Source organism: Heloderma suspectum, chromosome 6 (genome assembly GCF_057233095.1).
Source record: "Heloderma suspectum isolate Gila_16-S chromosome 6, 16-S_ref, whole genome shotgun sequence".
Lineage (NCBI taxonomy): Eukaryota > Metazoa > Chordata > Lepidosauria > Squamata > Helodermatidae > Heloderma > Heloderma suspectum.
This window is the reverse complement of record NC_139463.1, coordinates 69,352,093-69,378,553: the sequence shown is the minus strand read 5'-3', so window position 1 is coordinate 69,378,553 and position 26,461 is coordinate 69,352,093. Positions and strand designations below refer to the sequence as shown.

The window sequence follows — 26,461 nt, the reverse complement described above, 5'->3', positions numbered from 1 at the left end:
GGGATAGTGACCTCCGAACTGTCACTTTAAACACCTTCTCATTAGGCTCTCTAATCCCCTGTGTGGCTCGACAGGTTTCTTTTACCCTTGCTTTAGTTTTTGAGAAAAGAAAAATTTATGCATGGCTAGCACAAAAGCCACTGGACCTAACTCTCTAAAATTTGACAGGTTCAGTCAACTCCATAGGGGCTGCCACGTCCCCAAATTCCATGCACTTATGCAGAAGCGCAAGACAATTATAGCTCTTTGCTTTGACAGATTTTCTTGAAAAAAGCAAACGTTACCTGTGGCTAGCAAAAAAGCCACTGGATCTAACTGGCTGAAATTTGGCAGGTTCAATCACCTCCATGGAGGATGCTAGGTCTCCAAATTTCATGTATTTATTATAAAAAACAAAAAGGTTATGCCCATTCCTGTTTTCCAATGCAAGTCAATGGGAAAATGTAAAATCCGAGTAATTTGGATTTCTGAATCTTGCTTTGGATCTGGAGTCCAAAGCAGGGCAGATCAGGTCTGAATTGGTCTGAAGCAGGTCGGATCAGGTCTGAATCCAAAGCTCCGAACTGGCCTCCAAAGAGGGTTGGGTGGTCCATGCACAGCCCTAGCTTTCATACACCACATAAACAGGGCAGATTTTAATTCCTTCTGCCTTTAAACTGGTTGCTGTAAATTGGTCTCCCAACTATAGATACTGCCTGCAATGGGGAAGAGATTTGCAGAAGGGGAAGATTTAAATTCCACCAGAGCACTGCAATAGCATGTCCAGCAATGTGCTCTCACACTGACTTGAGTGGGTTCCCAAGTAGAGTGAAGTAGGGGGGATAAATGAAAACCCAGAAAGTTTGCAACATGAACTTTATTTTAATATAATGATCCCCTTCAGCAGTTGGGTGAAGAGTAGAGAAAGGAGGTTGCATAGGAGGAGATGCTGTCCTTGGAAGGAGGAGATCACTATGGCTTGACTGGAAGAAAAACTTGGAAGAACAGGATCACAGAGCAATCAGGGCTCAACATGGCTGGCTCTGCACATCCTTCTTGCTCCTGTCCATTCAGGACACATCCCTGAAAGAAGCAATGAAGGGATCCAATCGATGCTGCTGGCAGGAGATTCCTCAGCTCTCCTTCAGGCCACATCTGTGAAGCCCGCACTGTCCCATGTAGATGTGAATCCAGGTCTTTGGCGTCATGTGCAGGGCGGCTCGTACCGTTCCACAGACACCTAATACCAAATCACAGAAGTGGCATCCAGGCACTCACCCATCACAGGGCAGCCGAACTCATGCCAGACCATGACCTGCCCTTGCTTGACTGCTGCACTGCAAACTGCCATGTTGGTCCCCCACATCCCTGGCTGGGATATGAATTTGGAAGAAAACCATTTGCCTGATGGTTGCTTGCAAATGTTTAAGCTGATCTGCTCCAGCTTTGATCTACTTTAACTTAGGAGTGTTCTTTCATTTAGGGATTTAAGAAACTGCAAAAAAATAAACAAACACAGATGTAAGTTCTCATTTTACCACATTCCCTCATTCCATACACTTTTTTAAAAATTAGAAAGTTAAAGAGGTTGAATTAAGAAAAGAAATTAAAGGCAGGAGCAGGAAAGAGACGCCCAGCCTGGCCAAGCAGATACCTTCACAGTGTTATTCAAGGACACCTGCCATGGGTACTTGACACCCCAGTCTAGCCCGTACAGTGGTTCCATGGAGGGCCTCCCTGACAGAAACAAAATTCAAAGTGATCTTGATAGACTGGAGCAGAAAACAACAGAATGACATTTAATAGGGAGAAATGCCAAGTTCTGCACCTAGGAAAGAGAAACCAAATGCACAGTTACCAGATGGGGGACACTTGGCTCAACAACACTACACGAGAGAAGGATCTTGGAATTGTTGTAGATCGCAAGCTGAATATGAGCCAACAATGTTATTCTTCTTACTCTCAGTGTCCCAGCTGCTGATGTGTATCTACTTTGTACATGTCACTGGAGCTTAACCTCCTGATGGCTACTAGAATGCTAGTTTTTTTCCAGTTCTGGACAAATTTGCGAGTATAATGATAAACACTGAAATGATTAACTTCCATTGCATTGGAAAAAAATAGTTGTGCTATTGAAACAGAAAGATACAAGAAGCTTCAGGAAACCTAAATACATATTTAGGCTGCAATCCTGCACCCACTTTCTCAGGAGGAAGAGAGTCCCATTGAACTCCGTGGGACGTAGTTTTCAGCAGGCAATCCTATGCTCACTTTTTAGAAGTAAATCCCACTGGGCTCAAGGGTGTTTACTCTGAGGAAAGTGTGCAGAGGGTTCATAGAATCATGGAATCATAAGGTGAGAAGGGGCCTACAAGGCCATCACGTCCAACCCCCTACTCAGTGCAGGAAGCCTGATTCCCAGGCGGTCTCCCATCCAAGTACTAACCAGGGCTGACCCTGCTTAGCTTACGAGATCAGGTGAGATCGGGCGCATCCAGCCCTTTACTCGACCTCATAGAATCATAGGGTGGGAAGGGGCCTACAAGACCATCAAGTCCAACCCCTGCTCAGTGCTGGAAGCCTGATTCCCAGGCGGTCTCCATCCAAGTACTAACCAGGGCTGACCCTGCTTAGCTTCTGAGATCAGACGAGATCGGGCACATCCAGCCCTTTGCTCGTTGTAGGCCTTAATAACCATGAAGGGAAAGAATGCAGAAGCAGCACAAAGTTATTCTTCTGTGCTTAGGGATGTACGAAAGGCACTTACCTGGTCCCGCAGCTTGATTCGCGGTGGGGGGGAGGCGCTTCGGTTCTCCCCGAAGTTCAGGCCCTTATTTTCACCGTTACGTAAATCTTTACGTAGACTACCCAGGCCCAAATAAGGAACGCAAATGGCAGTGCCCATGGGCGCCGCCATTTGCATACGCGCTTTTTTTTTCCCCCAAAGTCACCCGTGATAGGCTACATAACAATTTACATAGCCTATCACAGCTGACTTTGGAAATCTAGCTGTGATAGGCTACGTAAATCGTTACGTAGCCTATCATGTGTTTTTTTTTTTTTTTTTACTTTATTTTGTAATGGCGGCGGCGACAGCAGCCGGTCAGAAGACCGGCTGCCGCCCCCGCCGAACCGCTGCCGGGACCCGCCGCCGAGAGGGACATTTGCAGGAGGTAAGTCCCATCCCGGGGGGGGCGGGGGGGCGGAGAATTTCACCACCAATTTCGGGGGGCCGAATGCATTGGCATTCGGCCTCCCTGAGATTCGTGGAGAAATTCTCCGCCATCCCTATCTGTGCTACCTGTTCTCCCCTGGCGGTGTGATTTGTGTCTTGAGAGAGCTCCCAGAGTTGTTCCAGAGGAGTTGATTCCCCCCCGCCCTAGACTGGACTGCCTTCTTAGCTTTGTTTTCCTGGTTTCCTTCCCGTTTGGGTGGGTGGTCCCTGGAGCTCCCTTTCTAGGGAGGCCCATTTAACCCTGTCTCTGGGGCGTCCTCTCACATCCAATAAAGGACTGTTTCCTGTTTAAATTGGCCTTTGACATGTCATCTGTTCTAATTGCTATATTAATCAGCTGTTCTGCTTGCTATATTTAACTGGTTGTTTTATCGCTGCATCTCTTTTTAACTTGCTTGTTTCATATGCTATTTTATATTTTAAGCAGGTGTGGTAAACATCAGGACTGCCGGCAGAATCTGGCCTGCCAGGGTCCCAATCTCGCCCTCGGGGGTACCCCAAACTTCCCCTTTCCCATGACTACCCACCCTTTGGTGCTTTCCCGGCCTTTGCACAGTTTTGTCCCCATTCTAAAAGGCTTTGAGCTACAATAATCCCTCACGTGTTGGCCTTTGGCCTGGCCCACCTCTGGAACGCAGCCCCCAAGAGCTTATCTGATGCTTCAGGGTTGTAGTCTGGTGGGCACCAGGTTGGCAAAAGCTGCTTTATTGAGTATAAGGGGGAATCTGCTGAAATATGTCATAGGGCTTGGAAATGAGTCGGGGATTGGCTGAGTGGGTTGGCAATGACTGAATCAAAAGCCCCAAAAGGGCTGGGCTTTGGCAAAGCTGTGTTTTCCCCTGAAGCATATTGGAAGGCATGTTTACAAAGGTATATATACCTGTTTTCCGATTCTTTGCATGGGGAGAAGCATCTGGGAGCAAAAATGTAGTGAACGATGAAAGAGCTGAGCGGCCTGTTACCACCACCACTACCACCACTAGATGCCGTGTCTCTTTCCTCTCCATATTCCTCTCACCGCCTCGCTCCCCAAAAGCTGCTTTTCCCTAGAGGAAGTGGCTGTTGGTGTTTTGTCATCAGGGCCAGCCCTACCATTGGGCAGGCTGAGGCATTGCCTCAGGCGGCAGATCCCGGGAGGTGGCAGCAAGGTGTTGGAGGAGAAAGCTGCATGCCACACCACCTCTGCCCCCTAAGCTAGCCTGCCCCCATCAGGTGCAGTGGAGGATGCTGTCCCATCATGTAGGCAGTAGGAAGATTTAACTGCCAGTCCAGTTGATATTTTTGTACATGGAATGGAAAGGGCACCATCTTGTCTTCACTCAAGCGGCAAAATGCCTTGGGAGTTGGGACAGCCAAGTTTGTCATAGTAATTCAGAAGTAGAGCCCTCAATTTGGACAGCAAAGAACTTGTTTCAGCATGATTAAGACCACTGTCCTCAACCCCTCTAGAGTTTATCTGGAGTCCAGCACCACCGCTCATGAGCTGAGAGCTCCAGGCGGCCTTACCAGCCATTACAGCAGATGTAATTCATCTTACCAGCCCGCTTTGAGCTCACCAGATTTCCCCAGAGCCCCCAGCCCAGCTTGACAAGCCATGGGCTCTTTTCCGAAATCCGGGACCTTTTATAGTTTTCTATGGCAGAAAACAAAGGCGGCTCCGGTCAAATTTTGTAGAGAAGCCAAAATAAAAACATTTCATAGATAAATAAATAGAATTAGGTGAGGCTGCCCCTCCTCTCATCGCAGCCCACCCCCCGCGCACCCTTTGACTCTTTCCCCTCCACCTTGCGCCCTCGCCTCCTTTACCTGGGCTGCGCAGGGCAGTGACCCCTCCCACTGCTGTCATGACTCCCCTGAGAAGAGTTCTGGAGGCCAACATAGTCGCTCCATGCGGGTGCCCCGGGAGATGATGAAGAAAGAGGCGGCAGCGGCAACAACCAGAGTGCTGCAGCAGTGCCGAAGGCAGGCCACGGAAAGAGACTTCCCAGTGTGGCTGCTTCTCTCGCTTGACCTGCCTCCACTCTCTGTGGGGGAGGGGGAGAAGGCTGGGAAAAGCCTTCCTGGTTCACCACCATTTGGTTTCTTTTGCCATTTTTTCCCCTTAACTATCCATTTAAGGAAATTGCAGGCACATTTGCCTATTTTGTGCACGTTGCAGCTGCAATTTGCTTAATTTGTGCATATTTCGGCCATAATATGCACAAATTAAGCAAATTGCAGGCACGACATGTGCAAAATAGGCAAAGTGTGCCTGCAATTTACATAAATGCCTAGTTAAGGGAAAACAAACAAACCAGAGTTGGGCCAGCTCATGGGCAAGCGAGTCAGAGTCTGAGGGGTCGAGCCACTGAGACTCCACTCCGCCGGCGGAATCCTCCGGCATCCCTAATTTAATTCCAAAACTTGTGGACTTCAAAGAACTTGATCACCAGGCTAAATTGATGAACGGCCATGAGAGAGTGACCTCTGGTCATGTGCTGAGCTGCAGTGTATCAAAAACCTTATCCAGCAGTTAGCCAGGAAGGCAAACTAGACCTATGAGGGCTGTCCTCCCACCCTCCCAAGAAATCATTTTAGCCCTGCCTTACAGTCACAGGAGACAGAACCTAATGTCCATCTAGCCGGGGGGGGGGGGGGGGAGCTAAGTTAAATAATCCAGTTAAGAATTATTTCCTTGAATCTTTACCAGGAAAAGAGGGGCATAGACGGTGTCTTCTTTCTTTACCTGAGAAGTGGGAAATTGTATGCAAACTTTTTAAAATGCATTTTTATTCAAGGGGGGGCAGTAATTGCTTGCTCTTGTTATTGTTTTAATTCCTCAACACCCATTCTGGGGGCTGGGAGCACTTTTATTTTTTAAAAGCAAGTTCTGGGAGTCGGGGGCATTTTTATTGTAAACAATGTCCTGGGGCTAGGGGCATTTTTAATGTCTGTAAAACAATTTCCTGGTGCTGTGGGCAGATCAGAAAAATGTGTGTGCTTTTGAGATCTACAGATCTCTCCATCAGGCAAGGTGCTATAAAGGTCAGGCTGCAAGGAGGCAGGAGATGGGTAGGAAAAAAATGACTAGACTAGATGGTGAATCACATTGTCTGCAAGTTCAGCAAGTTCCAAGGTGTAGCTTGGCCCAGGGTGTATTTGGCCCAGATATATGTATTTCCTGAATGGTGCAAATCCGATTACTAAGCCATGTTAATTTGCAATGACATTATTTACACTGTTCCATTCTTACAAGCAGGTTTTGCATCTCTTTGCCCCACTGTGTATTTTGTATGCCTTTCTTTCTTTCTTTCTTTCTTTCTTTCTTTCTTTCTTTCTTTCTTTCCTTCTAGAGGGAATGCCTTTAAAACATTCCCATATAGGGTCTTTTGTATGACCAGCACCCATGACCATTTGTGGCTAACAACACAATCCTGTACATGTCTCCTCAGAAATAATTTCCACTGAGTTAAATGGGGCTTCCTCCCAGGTAAGTGGGTATAGTATTGCAGCCTTAGTATGAGAATACAGATTTCTTCCCCAACCTGGTATCTTCCAGATGTTTTAGTTAGGGCTTCCAGAATTCCTAACCATGTTGGCTGGGGCTGATGAGGTTTGGAGTCCAAAACATCTGGATGGCACCCGGTTGGGGAAGGCTGGAATACAGGAAGATGCATTGCTCCTTTCTGCTTCACTCTGTCTTGGCCCAGCCTTGTCCTCGCAAAGAACAAAGTAGCAAACACAAATGAAATGTGCATGACTGATAGGTCAAAGCAAAGTTTGACCCCCAAAAAAATCAGAGATAGACAGACAGACAGACAGACAGATCATTGGGTTTTTTTAATCTAAAAAATCTGATCTGAGTGTGGGAGGAGAAGTGTGCAGATACTCCAGGTGGGCTCAACAAATCATGGTCTGTTTACAGGAGGCTCCTTAGACTGAGAAGAAGGAGGGTGAGGGGACAATCTTTGATCCTCCTTTTAGGGGAATATAATGTCCCCAAAATGGAGGATCAAAGATCCTCCTACCTTCTTCCCAGTGTAACCTGGGCCACCAGGAGACTCCTGTAACCAGCACATGACCTGCTGAGCCCACCTTGAATACCTACAGACTCCTCCCCTACACACACACACTCTACACCTTGGATGTCGCCTGAACATGCAGATAATGTGATTTCATCACCTGTTCACTTTTTTGTTTTTTCTCCCACCCACCCGCCACCTGCCTTTTATAACATCTTGCCTCATGAAGGGACCTGGGCATCTGGAAAGCTTGCACACCAGTACCACCATGGAAATGAGCATGAACCGAAATGTTAATGCTCATCTAAGATTACGTGTTCCAAAAATCAAACTTACTTTTCAGGCTCAGCAGTCCTCCCTGCAATACAGATCTCCACACAGCCTCCGCCTTCTGATCTGTCAGTCATTGTAAGAAAAAAGGATCATCTTTAGTATTTCCTTCTTCACCAGTATTAGAGGGAATATGAACAATTTTATTGTAGTAATTTGGGATTTAAATTTCATAGAGATTTAAATTTCTCAAAATTTTGCATCCTTAAGTGGGGAAATGGAGTTTTTTCCTTGTGGGAAGAGTTTTGGAGAAAACTGAAATATATGTGATGCTTACTTTCTCACCAATCTTCAATTTATTTTACTGCTTCATCAATATAAAACATATGGTTTATATCTTGCCATCTAAAATTGTACTCTTTGGTTTATTTCTACAACTTACAGAGCAATCCTATCTATGTTTATTCAGAAGTGAGATCCGCTCTGCTTAAAGGGGGTTATTCCAAAGAAACATGCATGCGATCACAGTCTCAAAAATATAAATGCCTTTGCTTTATACAAGGAAAATTGTATCTATACGCAACATTAGAGAACAGGAGCTGCAAACGTCTTCACTCCACGCTTTGATGATGAAAGCGTCAATTTCAGTTTCTCTCAGATTTTCATTTTTCCAGTCCTAAGTCTGGTTGGTGTCAAATGTTGAGAATTTTGTTTTTAAAAGTTTGTATGAGGATTCATAAGCATTTTTATGCATATTTCTCCTAATAATTCATTTTTGTATGCATTTTGGGCAATAAAACACATTTTTGTAAGCAATTTCATTAATAAAGTGCATTTTAAATTTTATTTTTCTTAATATATGCATTTTGGTATGCTTTTTTTTGATTGGAGAACTCCATGCCAAAAATAGGAGAAGTGTGACTTTTGAAGGATACCTGACTTTTGATTTGCATAGTGGTTCAAAAGTGCACAGACCACAGATGTCTCCAACAAGGTAGTGACAGTTATGCAGAGCTAACTATATTGTTATTTCTTAAGTGTTTGGGCCTCACTGTCTAATGTGTTGGCTCAATCACAGGCTGGGAGATCAAAGTACTTCCACAAGAGATGGAAAGCTGGACTTTGGTGCCTACATAGTCCAAGCTTGAAGACCGATGTAATATCAAAAGAGGATGCTTAGTGGATTTTTTCCAGCTACACCACAAAGACAGACACGTGTACCAGTAAATCAAGTACTGTTTCAGCCAGTGGTCTTGCTGCTCTGCACTCACCTGCCCTCTGTGTGTGTTTTTGTGTGGGGAGTCTGGTCTTCTCACCTCACAGCAAGGGATTGAATGCATAAGTCAGAACCAGCCTACACATGTGTTCACTTGGTAGGCACGCAGAAGCCCTCAGAAAAGCGTCACTACCACCCTCCAAAACCCACATGCATGGACACTCACGCAGCTCCATTAGCAGCCTCATAACTAAAAGCAGAAAACCCATGACTAATCCCTCTGGTCCATCAGGGCAAGCATTTTCTGCAGGGCTCTCTGGCTTGGGAGGGTAGGCATCCACCAAGGTTCCCAGACAGAACAAGATGCACAGGGCCACAGCAATCACAAGAGGCCCCAGGGCTTCACAGAGGCAGCTATCTAGGGGAAGATAGATAAGAGGGACAGAAAGTAAAAATCAAGGTGATCAGCCTTAAGCTCGCCAAGTACCGCCAGCTTAGCACTGCAGAAGTGTCTGATGCCTCCAATCCTCCATGGAAAAGCCCATTTTTCCTTAACTGCCCAACACATAGGGGTGTACGAAACACACTTACCCATCCGCTGAAGGGGTCTGCAGGGAGGGGAGGCGATCCGTCCCTCCCCCCGGAATCCTCCCCGGATGGCTTCACTCTACAGCAAGTCCGCAGAGCCGCCAGCCGGGCCCATCCGCAGCCACGCTTCCGTCCGCTGCCACGCAAATGGCATCTGGCGTAGCAGACGGACGGCAGCAGGTAGGATCCAGCCGGCGTGGATTTCCCCGGGTGGCAGAGGTGAGTCTTTCGTTCTGCCGCAGATTCCAGGGGGGCGGATTCTTAGAATCCGGCCTCACTGGAGTCCGTGACAGAATTCTCCACCATCCCTACCAACACATCACCAATTCAGCAAAGGCTGGCAAGAGCATCAGCCTTACTGAAACTGCCCAGGAAAGAACACGCCAACAGCGTGTTGGCCTAAGTGCCCAAATGCATCTCACGCTGCCATTACATGTTCACCCCGCACAATGCTGTGTTCACGGACATGCTCACTTCTCCTTTATAATTCATTTGACCAAGGATGTACTAAACAGGACACCAAATGGGCATTGAAATGCACTGGTTCATTCTGAACGGCCATGGGAAATCATTGGAAGAGTTCAGGGACCATCTTCAAATCAAACTGTCTGCAAGAGAGTAACATTTCTTGTTCTTAGAAAACAGCTCCAACTCAAAATACTGTTTCACACAGTGCTTTTAGGGAACATCTCCTATGACCCCTGACACAGCATTTTCTAGGGATCCTCTCCAAATAGGCAAAGCCATTAAAATGCAATAAACAAAAGGTAACTGCCATCCTACATAATGATCTATAGGCACCATGTGCAAATGAAGGCGGGGGGAGGGGGCTAAAAGTGCCTGGGATAATTTTCATGGTTATAGATACAGGCAGACACACACACAAAACCTCCCCTTACAAATGGCCTGTCCTCCCTGAATGGCCATAGCAACGTCTTGGAGTTGGAAAAGCAGCCCCACAGAAAACAGAGGGAGCCCCGATGCTGCTCCTGCGTGACCTGGGGGAGTAGAGCCAAAGGCCCCAAGAGTCCTGATGCCACACCCCCTCCATAGCAAGGGCCCCTGCCCCTGAATGGCCACAGTATTGAGAAGTCCTTCCAAATGGCCATAGCAATGCATTGGACTGACACAGGCAGCCCCACAGAAAACAGCAGATGCCTCAGTACTCCTTACAGGTTTATGCAAGGATTACCCCCCACCCTCCACATCCCATGCATCCCAATGCCGCCGCCCCCATTGTGGAGTCTGGACCTGTACATGAGGAGGACTTTCTGGGAGAAGCCCTGAAGAGCCAGTCACTACAAGGGTGGCGTCGTGCCACAGCGTCATGCCGGCCACGGTGTCAAGTGTGCCCTTGGCTTCGCAAATTTGGGTTTTGGTATTTCTAAGGCTCCTAATTTACCTCTGAATTAACAGCTGTGAGTTAGTTGGTACCCCACAGCCCCGTTGAGTACTTTTAGAGGTCTGAATCACACTTGAGGACTGAACAAACTCATTGCCATTTTTGGAACCATAATGAACTCGTCCATTTGGCAGCAGTGCCCTCTTTGGATGATTTGAAGATTTACTTGTTTTCTTCTTCTCTCTCTCTTTCATAGCCTGGATGAATCTTGTTTTTGAACCAGGTAGTAAACTGGTGGCCTTATTTGACTATAGCTGTGTTTTCTCTAGATGTTTAAGAAAGTCTGTCGTGTTCTGGGATCAATCAATTTGTTAATTTACTTCAGTTGCAGCTGTGTGTGTTTTTTCCGATGACCTGGGGAGTTTTGCATTTCAACTGACGCCTGAACAAACTTGCTATTAGTTTTGAATCGCCTAATGAACTTTTACCTTTCAATAAACTGGAATCCACATTACCATTAAAATCTGAATGAGTTCTATTATTTCTGAATTAACAAATGACTTCAGATTACCTTAATATTAATAGTAATATTAAGGTAATATTATTATTGACATAATATTATTACCAATGATGTAATATTAATATTAGTAATTAATATTAATAATCACTTAATATTATCTAGGTTTTTAAAAGATAAACTGGAGGCTTATATTATATTTGACTTTGAGATTGTGTTTTTGAACAAATGATCTTGCCAACTAATGAATTTGCCAGTCAAGCTGAATTACAGTAGGATCCTTCTTGCTGTACTGGGTAATCCTCTCTATAGTGGACAATTGAATTATTTTCTCCTGCTTTTTTGTCCTTTGATTTATTTTCTCAGTCTGTTAAATTTATGTGAATAAGGTACACAGCTATTTTGAATTTCAATTCTAAGTTATGATAATTTGGATGATTTAAAAAAATATTTTAGGAAAAACCTACAAACTTGTTATATATTGTACTTAAATGTGTTCTCTCTAGTGGTACCTTAGATTATCTCAAAAATGTGTGTGTACGTATCGACAGTCTAGTTTCACATTAATTCAAAGCTGATAGTACACATAACTACAAACATGCCCACAGGATGGCATAAAAGGAAAGAGTCTGTGGAAATGGAGAATATCTGGAGATACAGAAGACATTAGGAAAACCTTTGCTGCTGACCTCAAAGTATTTAGGGTGCAATATTATAGGCTGAGCCCTCAGTGATCCTAACCCCCAAACCTGGAGGCCTACGATCATCCGGTGTGGAGCACGAGGAGAGGCAGAGGCGATGTTCACCTCCATGTCCTCCCGCCCTGCATTTTTCATTAAATAGGCTGTTTTGCCCGTCTAGCTGGGGTGTTTCAGATTGGGAGGGAAGGAGGCTGGAGACACCCCTGGACATCTTGTATCCTGGCCTCTCCAGCTTCCTTTCCTCCCCGCCCACTGAAACACCCCCTCTTACTCCTCTCCAAGGTCACTTCCCCGACCTCGGAGGGCAGCTGGCGTGGCTCTTTCTGTGCGAGGGAGAGGGAGGTCGGTTCTCCGATCTCTCCTCCTCTGGCACCTCCTCAGCCTCTTCGCTTGTGCCTCCCTGACTTGCCCCACCAGGATTTCCTGCCACCTCCTCCAGGAGTTCTCCCCCAAAGCTGATCCTTGACACAGGGGTCACACATGGTGGCCAACATGTATGCCCTCTCCTGGCATAGGGGCTCCACCCACCATACTAGGCCATCCCTCAACCTTGTCACCATTTCCTGCACATCTGGCAGGAAGCACCAGAATCCCCTGTGACAGGATCCTTGACATCCAGAAACTCACCCATCTGTTTTGGAGATGCCTGGCCACAGGTATCACCTAGCTGAGGAGGGCAGTGCTGGTGCTCTGGGTCTTGGTGCCCTCAAGGATAGGCTTGAGGACCACCACAAGCTGGGACACGGCATCCCACTGCTACCTGCCCATTGGTGCCTGGACACCAATGTCTCTGACCCTGGACACCTTTTGGAAAGCATGCTGTTGCTCCACCATACGCTCCAGCATGAGGTACGTGGAGTTCCAGCACATTGCCACATCATGCAGCAGCTTGTGCTGTGGGAGCCCCAACTCCTCCTGCTTATCCTGCAGCAGCTGACTGCTCTTGACGCTGCAGTGAAGGTGCCTAGCCACCTTCCTGCAGCTCTCCAAGAGGTTATGGACACCAGACAGGGGGGTGGGTGTCAGGGTGGAAACCGAGCCCATAGAGCCCCAGAGCAGTTCTGATTCTGAGGAGGATCAGCAATCCGTGGGAGAGGAGCCAGCTCATCCCTCACAGGCACAGCAGCTGCTGGCAGAGATTCCTCCTGCCGGCATTCCTGAGTTAGATAGTGATCCTAGCAGTGAGAAAGTGCGGGAACGAGGCTTGCTCGACGCAGATGCAGAGAGCGACGAGTGATGGAGGGCGCGGAAAGGAGGCATAGCGCCCGTTTGGCGCGCAAGCAACGGCCACCTCCCATGAACCCAAGGGAAAGAGGAAGGATCTCTCCCTAGCCCATAAGTTCAGGGTCTTCAGGTGACTCTCTTTCAAATGGGGATCAACTGCCTATTTGAAGCTTAGGCCACTCTGCTGTTCCTTGCTTTAGTCGCTGGTGATTAGCATCTGAAAGAGTAATTAAGTTGTAAAAGGGTTAAAGCTTTGAAAAGAATCCTTTCGTCTGTGTCTTGAGTTGGCTATTGGAGTCTACTGAAAGAGGCTGCCAGGGCTCTCCTGACAGGTGGGATACATCTTGGTGGTGCCCATACCAAGGGTATCCCTCACTATCAGGTTGAAGAGGTGTGCAATGCAGCAGATGCCTTCAAATAATCCACCATCATGCACAGCCTTCACCATGGTGGCTTCCCCATCCGTGACCATGTAACCCTCAGTGCGCTGGTGCCCTACCAGTCACAACTCCACCATGCAGTTCATGGCCTCCATAATCTCTGCTGCCGTGTGGGACTGGTCCATGATTTGTGCATGATGGAGGGCCCAGGAATACCCATCCTTCTCAGTCCCAGAGGTGCTGGCTGCTACCATCCCTGTGGTTGCCCACCAGCGGTTGCCCACCATCAGGGACACGTAAGCATGCACTTTTATTTTATTTATTTTATTTATTATTAAATTTTTTAATCGCCCATCTGGCTGGTCACCCAGCCACTCTGGGCAATGTACTACATACAATAAAACAGTTTAAAACAATAAATTTCTACAATAAAAACATTTTCTAAAATACCCTAACCCACCCCAAATGCCTGCCTGAACAACAACGTTTTTAATGCATGACGGAAGCTCATTAAAGAGGGGGCATGACGGAGTTCCCTAGGGAGGGAGTTCCACAGAGTGGGGGCCACCACAGAAAAGGCAGATGGCACTTCACCCTTGATGGACCAATATCTGAGATGAAGTGCACCATCTGCACCTCTGACCGGCACAGATGGTCCAGCACTCTCTCCCCGCATGCCCAGTACATGAAGGACACCACCTGCCTGCTAAAGGGGGTGCAACATGGCAGCTTGTAGTACAGGACCACAAGGGCCATCAGCCTCTTGAACCCCAAGTTTTCAACAAGCCTGAATGGCTGGTTGCCCAACGCCACCATCTAGGCGATGCAGTTTGTGATCTCGTCGGGTGCTGGAAACCTCCACCTTGTGGCCCCATACTCCCCCCACCCCATCTCCTCCATAGTGGCCTTCCAAGCCTCTTAGGGGTGGGAGACAGAGAGCTTGCAGGAGCTCCGTCCCCTTCAGCCCTTTGCTTGCCCCTGCTGCTGCCTGGCTGCTGGGACGTGGGGGCACCTGCCCTGAGCAGGACTGACTGGTGCTGCCTCCTAGGTGCAGGAGCAGACAGCTGGTGCTGAAGTGCCCTGGTCATTTCCCCCTGTTCATAGTCACCCTGCAGTGGCAGCAGACAGCAGTGCTGGGTTCCACTCCCACCTCAAAGCGGCCCCACACGATGCTGCTCTGCCGCTTCTGTGGAGGCTGAGACAGACTGCCTTCAGTCTCTGGGGTCACCACAGAGGGAGCAGGGGCAGCAATGGAGGAGGAGTCGGGTGGTGGAGACTGAGCCTCTGCCTGCTGCTCCTCCTCACCCACATCCCTGAGGATCTCCTTCTCCTGACCCTCCACCGTGCTGAGGACATCTGGCACCTCTGATGTGACGTCGATCAGCAGGGGGCCTCTCCCACTACAGAGGAAGGAGGAGAATCTCCTCCTGCCAGGCCGCTACTGCTGCTGCCACCAGCACCTGCCTCTTGAAATGGGGACCTCCAGGCAGGGCTCTGACTGGGCTCTGGCTGCTGCTGCCAAAGAACAGGACGCCCTATCTGGATTGCTTTTTTGGACACTGAAAAGGCTTTTGATCAGGTAGAGATTAATTACATAAGGTGTTAGAGAGATTCAGTGTTGTAACATCATCCTTAAATTATATCAACGCCCTATATGATGAACCAACTGTCGCACTCTTATAAATAACGGTAATTCTGAATTCTTTCCAATAAGCAGATAAACAAGACAGGGTTGTCCCGTATCTGCTCTACTTTTCCTCTGCTGTATTGAACCTTTAGCAATCATGATTCATTTATCAAGCGCCATACCAGGTATAGAAATCAGCACAACTAACTCTAAAGTTAGTTTCTATGCAGACTGTATTATGCTTCTTTAACAAACCTGCTCGTCTCTATTCCTGCACTCCATAGATCTGCATGAGATATTGGAAATGTATCAGGATATAAAGTAAATGTTCACAAGACAGGACACATGGGATTTAATATTCCATTAGAAATTAGGGCTGTGCATGGACTCCCTGATCTGACTCAGAGGCCGCTTCGGGGCTTCTGAGGCGGGCCCGATTCAGCTCGGGCTGATTGGGGGGGGTGACCCACCTTGGCCTACAAAGCCAAAGCAGGATTCGGACATTTCAATCCCACTTCGAGGCCCCCAACACGCTGCCCAGCCCCCAGCTCCTTACCTGGGCCCTTGTTCCGGGGGAGGGGGCACCGCCGCCAGGGGAGCGACCGCTGTTGCTGGTGCCACCGGGGGAGCCGGGGAACATGCTGCTGGGGAAATGGCTGCTCATCGCAGCCCACCAACCATCGACAGGCACAAGGGCAGGAGTCGCCCTCCAACTGTGCTCTCTCCCTTCCTTGCAAGGAGGGAAGGGCATCCGGTTGGACGCCGACTCCTGCCTCTGCTCTAGCCTTCACGGGTCCCTTGCTTGCGAGGAGCTCATGAAGGCTTTACTGAGGCCGCAGCAGCAGCGTGCAATGAGGACGGGCTGCCGCCACCAGTTCCTAGGCCCTCTGGATGCCTGCTGGCAGCCATGTTGTTCCAGGGAATGGGGGGAGCCATTTTTCCCTGTGTGCGGTGCTGTACCCATGAGTGGCAGATTCGTGATTTTTTTTGTTCAGTCCATGGAGGCAGGTGTGCTGTGTGATATGGTGGTGGTTTGCGGGATTTGCTCTGCAAAAATCAATTGAAATAAAGGACATCCCTGCCACAGATCCATGCTTTTGCGCCGTGGCTGCACCCACGAGTGGCGGATCCATGATTTTTCTGGTTCAGTCCTTGGCGGCAGATGTGCTCTGTGATTAGATGGTGGTTTTGTGGGTCTCCCCTTTACAAATTATATGAAATCATGAGGATCCCTTTTTGATTTTTTGGATCCTTGTTTTACCCAGTCCCCAGAGTACGCGCTTTCTTCTCGGCTTTGTTCTGTTAAAGGAGAGTGGGAAGAGTTAAGGCTTCCTCTGCCATGCCTGGCAGAGACTGGGGCAGTTTCTCCCAGTGGCTGCAGCAGAGGCAGGATAGGACCGGAGCCGAGAGAGAAATGCCACGGAGCTTCCCTCTCAGTTCCTGTCCCATCCTGCTGCTGCTGCCGCTGCCACCATCATTGCACACAATGGCCGCTCGTCAGGGCAGCGGGAGGCTGCTCAATTATCAGGCAGCTGATGCACTCCAATGGATCGTCTTGCACCCCCCTGGGGTGCGTGCACACCACTTTGGAGACCACTGCTCTAGCCAAATAATGTTCAGACTGTCCTCTCCTCTCCAATAACACCATCTCTCCCACAATGAGCAAATAGAGGCTGACGCACAGCAAAGCTCATTCCCTCCTACTCCTCGTCCTTCGCCTCTCGCCTTCCCCCACCTCTCGCCTTCCTCCACCTCTCCCAGTGGCCAGATCTCTCTCAAATTGATACATTTGGCGCATCCTCTCGCCTTCCCCCACCTCTCCCAGTGGCCAGATCTCTCTCAAATTGATACATTTGGCGCATTTTGATACATCTCCGCATCCTCTCACGTTCCCCCTCCTTCCTTCTCCTCCTGCCCCTCCATGTGATTTTTCAGAAGTTGATACGTTTTGGCGACAGCCTGTCTGGGCTGCTCAGAAGACATAAAAAGAACTCCGAATATATGAGGCGGACAAGGTGCTTCGTGGAGGAGCAGCTTCGCTTCAAGGAGCCTTCATATCATGAAGAGGCACCTCCGAATCAGCCCACTTCACCTCGTTATTCGGGCTTCGTGCCGAAGCACTGCACAGCCCTATTAGAAATTAGGAATATGACATCCACCAGATATGGAATCAGGTGGCCCCAGAAGCCAGTGAAATATCTAGGTGTTTGGTTAACTTCTGAGATAGAGAAATTATATCAGTGTAATTATCAGCCTTTGTCTGACTCTGTTGTGGCAGACTTTAAAAAACAGCCCTCTCTGGGAAACTCTTGGATGGGCAGAATTGCTATTAGTAAAATGAATGTCATTCCAAGGATACTGGTTGTTTATGAAAATCTGAGGATGCCAGTGTCATTAAAAATACTAAAGAAATGGCCAGCTATATTTATCGGGTTTAATATGGGAAGAGAAGAGATGAAGAGTTGCAGCAAAGACCTTAGAAAAACCTTGTGGGAAAGGAGGGCTGAAAGTCCCCAATTTGATCGCATGCTGTGATGCAACCCATTTGAAGGTGCTTGCGCAATGGCTAAAGATAAGGCCCCCAGGAAGGATGGCCTCCCCTTATGACCATTTGCAAGAGGGACCCAGTGCTGTGGAGTGATGGTGGCACCTGAACCATTGGAGTTACATGGGGTATTTCCTCAGGCCAAGTGGGAACAGTCATAGGGCTCCTGCTGTACTCTGTGGAGCTGCAGGCATCAACCCAACGCATTCCTAAGACATAGGAAAGGACAGATAGTTCCTGTGGCCCTTTGGAAGAAGAGGCCACTGGTGTGGAAGGGTTGTGACATTGGGACACCCCAAGTACACTCGTGAGGAGAACTGGGGCTTGAACTGTTTCCCGAGGGGTTGCTTGTAGCACTCCAGCTGAAGCCTTTGGCCCTTCAGAAGGACATTGAATACAGTGACCATTCAGAAGCAGGGCCATTGCTATGAAAGAGTCGTGGCATTGGGATGATTCAGGATATTTGTGGGTACTCTTGCAGTTCACTCCTGAGGAATATTAGGGCTCCTGCTGTTGTCTGTGGGGCTGCTTTTTCCAGTCCAATGCAGTGCTCTGGCTATTTGGAGTGACATCCGAGTATTATGACCATTCGGAAGGAGAGAGCCCCTGCAGTGGAAGCTGCATTGCCCTGGGACTCTGGATGTTGTCCTCCCTCTGTCACCCAAGAGCAGTTTTGGGGTTCCTGGTCTCTTCCGGGGACTGCTAGTATCATTCTGATGTATGCCTATGGCTATTCAGAAGGACAGGTTCTTTGTAAGGGGAGGTTGCCTGAATTGGGGGGGGGGACCTGCAAGCATGGAAATAATCCAAGGAAATATTAAGGGGGAGAACCCATGTCTAGTCCATTTGAATATGGTGCCTGTAGATTACTGTATAAGACGGTAGCAACTTTTTGTTTATTACATGCCAATGGCTTTGCCTACTCGGAGATGATCCCTAGAAACTGTGGTGTTATGGGTCATTGGAGATGTTCCCTCAAATCCCTGTGCAGCACAGTATTTTGAGGTGGACTTGTTTTCTAAGAACAAGAATTGTAATCTGTAGCAGATACTTTGATTTGAAGATGGTCCCTAAACTCTTCCAATGATTCCCTATGGCCATCTGGAATGAACCAGTGTGTTTCAATGGCCATTCGTTGTCCTTCTTTATACCAGTCCCTGCTACTGGGGGGGCGGGGTATGTGTGTGTGTGAAAAGACACACAGCAGAGCAAAGGGCCTCTCTATTCCCCACTGATGTTCTGCAACCCTGTCCCAGCTACTCACGGTGAAAAGGCAATAAAAGGCTCAAAGCTGGAGGTCAAAGGGATGGCGGGACTCTCAGACAGATTCTGGGATCTTCAAGTTGCCTCTTCCTGATGTCTCTGTCGGCCGCTCTCTCAGCCAAGGGTTTATATCCTTGGTGGGTGGGTAAATTAAGGAGGGAGAGAGGCTCCTCTCCCCTCTCCCCCATTCAGTCACCCATCATTTGTTGATCAATCCAGTCCTGATTACCTCTCTGACGAAACTCCATTACACATGCCCAGGGAGTGGGGAACGGAAGGGAGAACAGGATGAACCCAGAAAATGAAGAAATGCAGGAAGTGTTCCTGAGACGAAGCTCTTCAGGGGCTTAAAAAGAATTGGAATTTTTGATGACCATGAATAGGTTGAGCATGATAAAGGATTTATACATTCCAAAGGTATTGTGCTTAAGAGTGAAGGCATATACCCTAAACGTGTACGGGTCACCCACCCTGCAAGTTTAAGAGAAACAATGACACCCACAAAGAGGCTTTGTTCACACAGGGGCAGCAGTAACCTGACAGTCTCACTGCTAATAAATGTTGCCTCATGCACAAACATATGAAAGGGCTTGGAAGTCAGGATTTAGGGTTAAAGACAAATATTCCCTTGCCAGGATGAAAGTTTGATTTTCTGATGGGGTGACTGTCTTAGTCTGTTGCAGCAAAAACAACAAAGAGTGTTGGGGTGACTTGAAGACTAACAAATTTAATTATTCTGGCATATACTTCTGTGGGTGCTGCCTGTCCCTCAGATTCATTTTCTGATGAGCAGGGCTCTACTAGGTTTGGGGGGGCAGGGGGGTCCTGCCCCATGTGTTGCCCATTCCTGGTCACCCCAGGCTTTCTTCATTTGAACAGGCTTTCTTCCATACCTCTCATTCTTATTTCATTTTCGGGGGGGGGGGAGTGCAGGGGAGAGGAGGCTCCTGTAGTTCTTGCAGTGGTTGAACAATTTGGATTCATAAATCTTTGCCCAGGACCGGTGTCAAGTACTGGTCGTGTTGTTAATTATGGATAATTTAAACATGTACATAAATAAGTAGGAAATTTATTACAGGGAAGAAACTGGTTCCAAAAAGGTTCATAATGAATTCTGGGAAACTGGCATAAAAAATAAAGGTCAAGCTGACCTGGATCGTATCCAATGAGAACAGGCCGAGTTAAAGCCCTGTGACTTGGGCCAAAAATGTCTTTCAGTGACGACCAGTTGTTTGAAAATATTGTTCCATGTCAGAAGCGCACTTAAAAGTTTTTGCTCATCAATTAATGAGCACCGCAAGCAGGACACGAGTGCTTTCTCAGTGCATCTCTGTCTGTGCACTGTTTTTACACTCTTCTGGCTTAGACCTGGGCACCGCCGTTCACTGCATGATCCCTCATAATAGGTTCTATTCAATACTCCCGGAAAACATGGGCACTGGCAGACATCCCAGGGGTCCAATTCTCTGAACATACTTCTCTGCCTGCATCGTGCCGCCAGGATGAAGGCAATTATTCTTCCTTTAACGGTCCAGTGACCCCATTCTTCAAACATTTTCAGATGACGGCTTGTAGCTGCTTCCAACAATTATCTGAGTCACGTCCAGGACGTGAGAGGCAGGCGTCCTCAGCTAGAACACCAGGGCCAGGGGTGATGGAGGCGGGCGGAGAACCAAGGCTCCTCAGGCAAGGGTCAGACACTGGTGAGGCATGGCAGGGCCAGAGGCAAGAGCAGAGTCCAGAGCAGGCAGAGGTTGGGTACAAACAAGGCATGGCAGGGCCAGAGGCAAGAGCAGGGTCCAGAGCAAGCAGAGGTCAATTACCGGCAAGATGCTGCAGGGTCAGAGGCAAAGGTGTTATCAGAAACAGGCAACGGTCAAGTATCAGCAAGGCATAGCAAGATCAGGAACAAGATGCAAGAACACAATGCTGCCACCACAAAGACTCGGGTTGCTGGGGCAAAGCCTAGAGTGAAGAGGAAGCTCTTTATGGGTCTTCCCAAGGCTCCCAGCTGGTCTGCATTAGAGGACCTGCGAGCACCTACAGGCCAGTGCTTAATCCTGCAAGTACTGCAGTGTGGACCAGGCTGCCTTCTGTATCTGGCCACCAAGTGGAGCTGCAGAGCTTCTCAGGTCACACAGATCCTGACAGTCTGCTGGACAATTTGGCTGCCACCGAGATGATTGGTAGAGGTCTGAGGTGCAACAGAAGGCTCCTGTAAGAGGTGTTCATCCTCCTTGTATACAATATTCTTCCTGTTTTGCTGCTGCCCACCCAGTCTATTATTGGCCTGCTGTGCTCAGATAGGAATGTGGGGATACATTTGATATAGTTCCAGCAGCAAAATAAGGTCTCTGAAAATGATCTGCTATTATTTCATTTGTGGGCCAGATCCTACTTCCTCCAAACTGGACGTAATAACAGTGGCCCAGGGCTCCATAACATACAATTTCCTGGTAGTTTTTCCTAAGTCTGGCCAGTGTGAGGGAACTTCAGAATTGACACGTGTGCCTTGCAAGCTACTCCGTTCCTCATTTATGGCATAGGACAGGTGGATATGTGATTCTCTTTTTTCCAGCTGATGCTGTTTTTCAATCTGTTGAGAAACAAATTTGAGGACCCCTGGAATTCCTATAGTCTATTTTCTTGCAATACTAGGCTTAGGGTGTGGCTTTAGAAGAAGGATCAAAGGCAAAGTTGTCACATTAATGTATATGGAAAAGGTACTGTGGTAAAGCCCCCTTCTCTGTCGACTCATAGTCCCAAAATAATTCACATCTCCTGTGTCTATGTTGGCCTCCCAAAGAATGAATGCTGTGCTGTTTGGATTGCTGCCTTCCTCTGCATTAGACATATAACAGTTAAAGCCACTCCAAAAATGGTGCAGAAAATATATATATCATAAGAACATCAGACCAAGGATCCATCTAGTCCAGCATTCTGTTCATACAGTGGCCAACCAGCTATTGATTAGAAACCCACAATCAGGACACAAGTGTAACAGCACTCTCCCACCCATGTTCCCCAGCAGCTGGTGTACATAGGCATACCCCCTCTGGTACTGGAGGTAGCACATAGCCATGAAGCCTAGTTGCCATTGATAGCCTTCTCCTCCAGGAATTGGTCTAACCCCCTTTTAAAGTCATCCAAATTGGTGGCCATCACTACATGTTGTGGTAGCGAATTCCACAGTTTAACTGCGCTGTGTGAAGTACTTCCTTTTTTCTGTCCTGAATCTCCCACTAATCAGCTTTCATGGGATGACCCTGGGTTCTAGTATTATGAGAGAGGGAGAAAAATGTCTCCCTACCCCATTCTCCTCACCATGCATAATTTTGTAGACCTCTATCATGTCTCTCTTTACCCTCCTTTTTTCCATGCTAAACAATCCCAGCTGTTGTAACCTTCCTTCATAGGGGAGTTGCTCCAGCCATCTGATCATTTTAGCTGTCCTTCTCAGCATGTTTTCCAGCTCTACAATATCCTTTTTTAGGTGTGGTGTCCAGAAATGTTCACAATATTCTAAGTGCAGTCGCACCATAGATTTGTAGAATGCCAGTATGATATTGGCAGTTTTATTCTCTGTTCCATTCCTAATTATGCCTAACATGGAGTTTGCCTTTTTTACAGCAGCCACACACTGGGTTGACATTTTCATCGAGCTGTCCACCACAACCCCAAGGTCTCTTTCTTGGTCGGTCACCACTAGCTCAGATCCAGTTTGGAGAGATCCTTTTGGAGCGCCTCACAATCCCTTTTTGTTTTAACCTCCATAAATAATTTGGTGTCATCAGCAAACATGACCACTTCACTGCTCACTCCTGATTCCAGACCATTTATGAACAAGTCGAAAAGTGTTGGTCCCAATACAGATCCTTGTGGGACCCCACTATTTACATCCTTCCATTGGGAGAATTTACCATTTATTCCTACTCTTTGCTTTCTGTTCTTTAACCAGTTACTGACCTCTCCCCTTATTCCATGACTGCTAAGTTTGCCCAAGAGTCTTTGATGAAGGAATTTGTTAAAAACGTTGGTATATTCATTGTCCAGCACCATTGTTTCACAAGAGGCTGTTTGGCCCAGGGAAATAAACTACTCTGTGATGGAAACTGAGAGATTCTTCTTGCAAATCTTCTTCAGATAGTTGCTCAATTTGCTCTTCATGACACTCCTCTCCATACACCCACAACTTTTCTTGGTCAGCAAAGATGCCCCATGTTGTCCTAGTCCTATATTGCTTTATGAAGCATCTAACCTTGCCGCTAGAAGAAGTCTCCCTCTCACTGTTTAACCCATCCTGCCAGCTACTGATGTAAGCAACCAGCTGGCCTGGGTCAACTCACAGATGATTCATAAAGCAATACAGACAAGAAATCTTTGCTGGTTCCAGACACTCCATCCTCCCCATCTGAATTTGGGCCTGACCTGCTCCAAACAGGTGCAGTTGAGGACACTGCCCCAACACCACTGTTGAAGAACATTTGAACTAGTAGTCCAGTCAGGTTTTTTACATGGCATGGAAGGGAGCACCATCTTATTCTTCACTTCAGTTAGCAAAATGCCCTGGACGAGCCACATTTGCCATAATTATTCAGAAGCATTTGTGCAAGTGGTATGGAATTCTCATACATCCCTAAAAAAAATTCAATTCCGATTCTGTCTATGAGTGGATAATGGAACAAAAGATGCATGACAATCCATGAAACACAGACGTTTTAACACAATCCATATATTCCTTGTTTGGACAGCAAAGAACTTGCTTGAAAATGATCAAGACCACTCTCTTGAGCCCCTCTAGAGTCCAGAACCACTGCTCATAAGTCAATGTCTCCAAATGTCAAGATTCCCTTAGCCCCCACTTCACTTCAATGCCCAAACATACACAGATGAGAGGCTTCAGTCGACAGCATTTAATCCTTTACTTTACAGGGTCATACAGAGATGCCAATTCTCAGAGAAACTCTCCGTCTACCAGAAATGCCTTCAGGGGATCCAAATGGAAGTTACAAGAGTTGCCCGCCATTTGAAGAGGGAGGTGGTCTCACTAGCCTAACTTAAGGGGGGGAGATCTCTCTCTTCTGGTGAGGCCTCGAAGCGCAACTTCTCACGCAAGGCCAATCAGGTAGACGGTCTAAGGGGGGGGTGAGGAGGGACCCTCAGTCTCAGCCATCTGTACGTTTGTAACCTGAGAAGCAGGCCTACTCATATCTGGACTAGCCTGGGAAAACACCTCCCCCGTGTCTGATGGTTCTCCTTCAGAATCTGAACTGCTATCCCACTCCCTGAGCTCAGAAACACCCCTGACACCAGACAGCCTTCCCAGCCATTAAAAAGGTGTCCCTAATCAGTCGTGTCCGACTCTAGGGTGTGGTGCTCATCTCCATTTCTAAGCCGAAGAGCCAGCGCTGTCTGAAGACGCTTCCGTGGTCATGTGGCCGGCATGACTGAACACCGAGGTGCACGGAACGCTGTTACCTTTCCTGCTGAAGCGGTACCTATTTATCTACTTGCAATTTCTTGCTTTCGAACTGCTAGGTTGGCAGAAGCTGGGACTGAAGACAGGAGCTCACTCTGTCACGCAGCACTCGGGTCTCGAACTGCTGTCCTGCTGACCTTCCGGTCTGCAATTCAGCGTCTTAACCATTTAATTCCAAAACCTGTGGCCCTGAAAGAACTTCATCCCCAGGCTAAATTGATGAATGATCATGCAAGAGAGACCTCTGGTGGAGATGTGCTGAGCTGCAGTGTACCAATACACCTCAGCCAGTGTACCTCATCTCACAACACAAGGGCAGAAAGGTGTGCTATCAACTCCAGTACTCAGCAGCAGCAATGCTTTATCGGAGAATGCTGCATGCCAGCGCCACTTAGTTTGAGCACTTTTAAAGTAGTTTTAATACGCTGCTTAGTTCAATTCCTTCTGCATTGAAACGGATTGCTCCAAATCGGTCCCCAACTATAGATACCTCCTGGAAAGAGGAAGAGATTTTCAGAAGGGGGAGATTTAAATTCTACCAGAGCACTGCAATAGCATCTCCAGCAATGTGCTTTCTGACTTGATTTGGGTGGTTGTACAGTCAAGAGTTCCCAAGGAGAATACAGGGAACGAGAATAAAGAAAAAGTCAGACAGACTGCAACACGAATTTTGCTTTAATATAATGACTGAATTCAACAAGTAGGTGAAGAGCAAGGAAAGGAGGCTGCATGGGAGAAGATGAAGTCCTTGGAAGCAGCGATCACCATGGCTTGCTTCGAAGAAGAGGTTAAGAAAACAGGATCCCGGAGGGATCAGGGCTCCACATGGCTGGCTCTGCATAGCCTGCTTGCTCTTATCCATTGAGGACACCTCCTTGCAAGAAGCAATGAAGGAATCCAATAGGTGCTGCTAAGAGAAGATTCCTCAGCTCTCCTTCAGATCCCATCTATGAAGCCTACTGTGTCCCAGATAGATCTGAATCCAGGCCTTTTGCACCACTTGCAGCTTGGCTCCCCACTTTACTTGGACATCTTTCTAGTCCCAAATCACAGAAGGGACATCCAGGCACTCACCCATCACAGGGCAGGCAACTCATGTCAGACTATAATATTGTATTTATTTATTTATTTATTTACTTACTTACTTACTTACTTACTTATTTATTTAAAACATTTCTTGGCCACCTTTCAGGGCAGAAGCCCTCCCAAGGCGGCTTACAGCAATAAAATTTTATATAAAATATATAAAAACAGTTAAAATATTAATAGTGATAAAAAACATAAACACAATGAAAACAACAATAAAAGCCAACAATAAAACCAGCAACAATGTTAACAGCACTAACAGCAACAATAACACTCATATCAAGAGAAGGTCATGGTAAAGTAATATGTTTTCAAGGCCTTCTTAAAAGCCTGCAATGAAGGAGCATGGCGGACCTCCGATGGCAGCTTGTTCCAAAGGCGTGGGGCCAGTGCAGAGAAGGCCCTCTCCTGTGTGATCACCTACCTGACTACTCTCATGGGTGGGCAAATGAGAAGGGCCTCTCTTTCTGATCTTAAAGTGCAGGCGGGCTGATATGGGTGAAAGCAGGCTGATATGGGTGAAGGTGGCCATTCAGGTAACTTGGCCCCAAATTGTTTACAGCTTTAAAGGTCAAAAGCAGCACTTTGAATTGCTTGACTTTTGGATTGCAAATGACAATGCTGTTGCCAGTTCCTGATGTGAATATGAATTTGCAAGAAAACAATTTGTTTGATGGTTGTTTGCACATTTCCAAAGTGAATCTACTGCCACTCGCGTTTCCTGGGTGTTCCTGAGTTCTAGTATTCTGAAAGGTGGATTAATCACTAGACTCAGGACCAAAGTTAATGGGCTTGTATAGCCCCCTTCATGTGTTCTTCACAGACACAGTAATCCTGCTATCACCACCACCACCAGCAACTGCTGGTGCTTTTAATGTTTAAAACTGAAATGTTAATGCTCATCTAGGACTTCGTGTTCCCAGATGCAAACTTACTTTTCAGGTTTTGCAATCCACACTGATGTACGGATCTCCAAAGAGTGTCTGGCTGCTGGATCGCTTAACATAT

General features: G+C 47.4%; 1 long non-coding RNA gene across 2 annotated transcripts; it reads right to left on the bottom strand.

Moving 5' to 3' along the window:
* Positions 1 to 843: 843 nt before the first annotated feature.
* Positions 844 to 26,461, bottom strand: LOC146341106 (uncharacterized). 2 transcript variants are annotated; one of them, XR_014784106.1, is made up of 5 exons: positions 26,389 to 26,461; positions 8,928 to 9,119; positions 7,552 to 7,611; positions 1,634 to 1,716; positions 844 to 1,474 (listed from the first exon to the last, which is right to left on the bottom strand). It is a non-coding gene; the product is annotated as an uncharacterized LOC146341106 (long non-coding RNA). The 2 variants fall into 2 exon arrangements; XR_014784105.1 differs by lacking the exon at positions 26,389 to 26,461 and adding an exon at positions 15,637 to 16,030.